General features: G+C 49.6%; 1 protein-coding gene across 1 annotated transcript in view; it reads right to left on the reverse strand.

Moving 5' to 3' along the window:
• The window catches only part of ATP13A3 (ATPase 13A3), a 114,270-nt gene extending 108,402 nt beyond the window's left edge, over window positions 1-5,868 (reverse strand). The window contains exon 1 of the mRNA XM_026650143.1: window positions 5,758-5,868. The gene's annotated coding sequence lies outside the window, so the exon portion shown is untranslated. The remainder of the gene's footprint in view (window positions 1-5,757) is intronic.
• Between the last annotated feature and the right edge of the window lie 132 nt (window positions 5,869-6,000).

A 6,000-nucleotide genomic window follows, 5' to 3' on the forward strand; every position in this document is an offset into this window, starting at 1 on the left:
AGTCAAGTGCAGATAAACCCAAAGTGAAGAAAAGAGTAAAGATCCACACATTCAGAACAGCAGACGCATAAGTAATTGCAACTTACAATATCTAACTCTTCAAGAAGTTTAAAAAAAGAGTAAAACAGAGGTGGCCATCTGTTTTTCACAAGTTAAAAAGTAATCTCATCATCTACCCTAGAGAGGACAATGTTTTGTAAGAGTCAACTTTATTCTGAAAGGTAATTGAAGAAAAGCAGCAATGCTTTCAGATGTAGGTGTTCACAGAAAAGCCTGGCTAACCTGTCTGAAAATTCAGTGCGGACTAGATTCAGCAGCTGAGTCCCCTGCGATAAAAAAGGGGGGATTAAAGTAATAGTTGAAATTTAGTTTCAGTTGCACTGGCAAACCAAGCGAGTTGAGGCTAAACACTACACAACTCTGACAATACAAAGCGATAAATGTCTTCACAGCTGGTTGTTCTAGAACTACGCAACAACTGGACCAGACTTCTCAGCATTCAAAATAGAAAATATTTTAATAAACCACAAGGAAAAACAATTAAAACATTAGACTTGGATAACTATGATCAGATGGTCTGATGCTATAATCACTAAGCATTGACCTTATTATTAGGAGTAGCAATGTTGTTAAAAATCCAGCACAGTGGATTTTTTCAGGGGATATTATTGCTTTTTTCATTGTTGGTACTTCTGTGACATTCTGAAGTAATTACATGACCATATATTGGAAATCTTTTTAATTTAAATAGAAACAAAAATTAGAACCTAATTTATTAATAAAAACTAACTAGTCTAAGAACTTAAAAGGGAAGTGATAAAAACATCAAGGTTTGCTTATGAGGAAACAAAAGATTTAGAACTGTCTAGATAGAAGCCTAGAGGGGAAGAGGGAATGGATGGAGTGATTACCGATGACAAAGGCATGCCTAATGTGTTAACCAACTATCACTGAATGTTCATGTGGAGAGTGGGGGACGCAGTAGGTAAAGCTGTAACTCAGGGGTCGGCAACGTACGGCACGCGGCTCGCCAGGGTAAGCACCCTGGCGGGCCGGGCCAGTTTTATTTACCTGCTGACGCGGCAGGTTCGGCCAATCGCGGCCCCCACTGGCCGCGGTTCGCCGTCCCGGGCCAATGGGGGTGGCGGGAAGCCGCGGCCAGCACATCGTTCGCCCGCGCCGCTTCTCGCCGCCCCCATTGGCCCGGGACGGTGAACCGCGGCGATCGGCCGAACCTGCCGCGTCAGCAGGTAAATAGAACTGGCCCGGCCCGCCAGGGTGCTTACCCTGGCGAGCCGCGTGCCGAACGTTGCCGACCCCTGCTGTAACTTGTGAGGGGCCTTGGCTTTCTAGAATTTGGGAACTTCTGGAAGTTGGACAGGTTATCTGATAATATGGTTCTGTGCAAAGCTACCTAGCTCATCTTGTTTTTCAGTTTTTACAATGCTGAATTCACTTGGTGGTTGTTTCTGACTATAAAGGTAGTAAATGTGAAAGTTGTTGATCAATCATGCAAATGTGTGATTGACTGGTGATTACCAAACATCAGTACAGAGAAGGAAGGGAAAGAAGCAAATGAGTGGATTGAAGGAGTTAAAATAGAAGACTCTTTTGTCTCAGTTGCTAAAGATACTATCCAAGAATTCAGAGTAAGATCTGCCATTTGTTCTGAAAAATAAATGGAAAAGATGAGAGGACTATTCAGATACAAACATCCTAAGCTTCTGATGTATGGGTGTTTAGCACACTTTAGTGCAGAATGCAGTGGCATGCCTGCCCAGTGGCCATCCACAGTGAGAGCACGCTGAGCGCTCCGTGAGTGCACTAGCTTCCAATTAGTTTTCTGATGGAGTTTAGATTGTTAATTTAGACCCATAAAGCCCTAAATGGTTTGGAACCTAGCTAATGAAGTGTCTGCCCTGTGATATACTGCAACAACTCCAAATAGCAGAGGTTGGTGGCTGGGTCCTTGAAGGGTTCTCAATGCTTGAACATGATCTCCTCCGTGGTCTGATAAAATGTTGATTTATTGACCTTCAAAAGATGCTGCAAGGCTCATGTCAAGCTCATTCCCAGGCCTTTGCTAAGGAGATGGGTTGTGGGACAGAGGGTGGATGTTTGAGAGAGGTTATTTTGCTGCATTGTTGCTAACAGGGTTTAGTCTGTTGAGTTTAAGTGGTTATAGTTTGGAATTATCATTCATGATTATATACTTCAGTTACATAAATACTAGGAGCCAGTTGGGATAGATGCTTTTAAATAAATTTGAAAACATACAAGAAAATAATGAAAGGTCTAAATACAACTGGAAAACTTGAACATCAGGTGAGTTTTTAAGTTCTTAAACTCAGCTGAACCATATCCTATCAAAACTGACACAGATATGAAGGTTCCTTACAGGGAATACACTTCTTGCAAAAGTTACCAACAACTCACGGTTGCGTAGGTATAAACTGAGGTTTAACTGAACAGTAAGAATGTACCTGATGTCATAAGAAAGTGACAGTATTGCCTCAGTTATACATAAAGGTGAAGTTTAATCAAGAAGCAAAATTCAAGGGATTTGTTAATGAGAATACTCGCTACCCTACAACAGTTAGCCAAACACTAATTCAGGTTATATCCGGGGTTAAGAGTGCAGTCACTTAATAATTAATATATGTAATTCAATTAATGATACTGGAGAAATTGAAAACGTTACATTTATTAACAGCTGTGTCAAGCTGCTGAAAGACCAAGGTGTTACGGAAGCCTGCATTCTTCAGATCCAGGTTTCTCAGGTAGCTATTTCATACTTTTGATTGAATTTGTTGATTCCTGAAAAGCACTTCACAGGAGCACAAACTATCAGAGCAGTTTTCCTCAGGGTTTTGCTGCTGAATTCTACCTCCAGTTCTGATTTTATCAGAGCTCAGAAACCATGGTCAAGCTTCTTCAGCAGTCCTTGGATGGGGAAAATTCAGGGGGTTGCAGGAAGTGGTGTTCTTCCCTCTGAATTAGTGTCTGTACCTGATGTTAGGGGTACTGTGTGGTTGGAAGTGCCAGATTTGCTGTGAGATGCTTTTGGAATGAGATGTAAAAGCAAAGTCTTGACCCCTAGGGTCACTAAAACAACAGTGACACCATCCATGCAAAAGAGTATAAGCAACTAGAGCCCTGGCTAAATCTCACTTTAGCTAATTACATTCTGCCTACCTAAAATTCCCAGGAAGTTTCAAATGGACATAGTTTTCTTCACTGCCTGTCCTAAATTGTGGTGAGGTATTACTGTGAACTGTTCTCAAAGACATGTTTCACCCCAGAAGTGGCAGCATTTCAGTGACAAGTGGAATGTATAGAATGCAGTAGTTATAAATTGGTTTGTGATCCTTCAGGATGAGAGAGACTATGTAAGCATTTCAGGTCTTGTCTACACACAAAAATTGTACTAAATCTGTTTAATTAAATCAGTGTAGCCCTCAAGTGGACCCTCTTAAATTGATACAAGAACACTTTATATCAACATAGCTTCCGTCACTGATGTAAAGCACTCTTAGGCTATGTCTACATTACACAGCTTTTAGCGACATGGCTGTGTCGCTAAAAGACACGCAGTGTAGCTGCTATTTTGTCGACTCTCCTGCTGACAAAAAACTTCCACCCCCAATGAGCAGCGTTTGTGTTGTCGGCAAGAGCGCTTGCTTGTCACGACAAAACTTTTGTCTTTCGGGGGTCGGTTAACACCTCTGAAAGTTTTAGTGCAGAAAAGCGCCAGTATGGACAGCGATTTATCACCAAGAGCCACACTTGTTCCACCCCTTGTTCAGGGCACTTATTTTTTTATCGCCGGGAGAGTTCTCCCTCTGCAATGAAGCATGACTACATTGCCCACATCACTGCGCTGCCGCGGCCGTGCAGTAACGTGGGCAGTGTAGACATACCCTAAGTGTTGTATATAATACTTTGAAATTTACCTAAAATTCAGAGTCAGGGAGGGGCACGGCCAGTAGGGAACAAGAAAACTCGGAGATGATAGTAGGAGAGGGAACCTCCTAAAATAAATATAAGAATGAAAGATAACAAAAAAGTGGGGCAGAGAAGTGCTGAGAATTTTTTTCTTCAAAAATTGGAAAACATTTATGTGCCCTTAAATGTACAGAAATTAAGGCTATAATTTGACTTTGGGACTTTAGTGTCACTCTTGTGGCTTAGAAGATCCCTCAACAAATGGAACAGATTTATTACTCACAACTAAAGGAAAAATAACAGGAGTACTTGTGGCACCTTAGAGACTAACAAATTTATTAGAGCATAAGCTTTCGTGGGCTACAACCCACTTCTTCGGATGCACTAAAGGAAAGTCCACTGTACTACTGGAAACAATATTATTTGTATTACAACATCCATTTACCAACAGATATTTCAGTTTAAAATAAACCCAAATGCCCCCTTCTGGAGCTGTACAAGGTAGTTCTGTATAGGCTGGCAATGTATCCCAAGGCTAGTTACCGGACCCGAACGCGGATAGTAAGGACGATGGCGAAGGATGCAGAACCGTTCCCACGAGGAGCAGTATTCACGTGCCCGCGGGCTGTGGCCAGAGGATCTGCTGGGGTGGAAGCTGCCCTGGGTGCTGACGGGCTGCGGGGTGTCACCCACGTTTGGTGAGACGGGGGGGTGGGGGAGCAGGACGCTGATGGGCTGCGGGATGTCACCCACATTTGGTGAGACGGGGGGCAGGACGCTGACGGGCTGCGGGGTGTCACCCACATTTGGTGAGGCGGGAGGGCGGGGGGGCAGGACGCTGACAGGTTGCGGGGTGTCACCCACGTTTGGTGAGACAGGGGGGTGGGGGAGCAGGACGCTGACGGGCTGTGGGGTGTCACCCACGTTTGGTGAGGCAGGGGACAGGGGGGCGGGACACTGACGGGCTGTGGGGTGTCACCCATGTTTGGTGAGGCGGGGGGCAGGGGGACAGGACGCTGACGGGCTGTGGGTGATGTTTGGTGAGGCGGGGGGCGGGACACTGACGGGCTGTGGGTGATGTTTGGTGAGGTGGGGGGCAGGACGCTGACGGGCTGTGGGGTGTCACCCATGTTTGGTGAGGTGGGGGACAGGGGGACGGGACGCTGACGGGCTGTGGGTGATGTTGGGTGAGGCGGGGGGCGGGACACTGACGGGCTGTGGGTGATGTTTGGTGAGGTGGGGGGCAGGGGGCGGGACACTGACGGGCTGTGGGGTGTCACCCACGTTTGGTGAGGCGGGGGGCAGGGGGACAGGACGCTGACGGGCTCCGGGCGCCCGGACCCAGCCGGGGACCCGCGCAGCAGCAGGGCTGGCCCAGCCCCGGGAGCAGAGTGACCCGATGTGCCGATATTTGGGGCTTTTTCTTATCTAGGCTCCTATTACCCCCCACCCGGCCCGATTTCCACACGCGCTGCCCGGCCCGGCCCGCAGGGCGCCGGGGCAGAGTCCATGTTCCCGCCCTTCCCGCAGGCTCGCCAGGGCTCGCCCCGGAGCGGCGGGCCGGACCCACGGGGGCCACGCGGCGGCGAGCGCGAGGAAAACACCCCCAGGTGGGGGCCGCGCGGGGCGGAGGGGGGCGGGGGGGGCCCGGCGCGCGGCCTGCAGGGGAGCGGGGCCCAGCCCGCCCGCGACGCAGGGCACGTGGCAGGCGCGTGCGGCCCGGCCCGGCCCGAGGCTCTCCCCGCCTCCCACGTGCTCCCCGGGCTCGGCCCCCCCGCCCCAGGCTCGGCCCCCCCCGGCCCGGACACTCACCCGGCGGCGCGGCGCCCCCTAGCTCAGCCCCATGGCGCCGGCGGCGTGAGCGGGGCCGGCTCCGCGCTCCTGTGCGGCGGGCGGGGAACCGCTTCCAACCGGCTCCGCGCACCGGAGGGGCGGGGGTGGGCAGGATGTGACGTCACCCACTGGGGGAGGTGCCGGAACCCCCCCCGCGGGGCTCCGAGTCCCGGTCGGGGGGGGAGGGGTCACGACACTGGGCGGCAGCCGGGCGGGAGGGGC

Source organism: Terrapene carolina, unplaced genomic scaffold (assembly GCF_002925995.2).
Source record: "Terrapene carolina triunguis isolate 2854851 unplaced genomic scaffold, T_m_triunguis-2.0 Scaffold88, whole genome shotgun sequence".
Taxonomy (NCBI): Eukaryota; Metazoa; Chordata; order Testudines; family Emydidae; genus Terrapene; species Terrapene triunguis.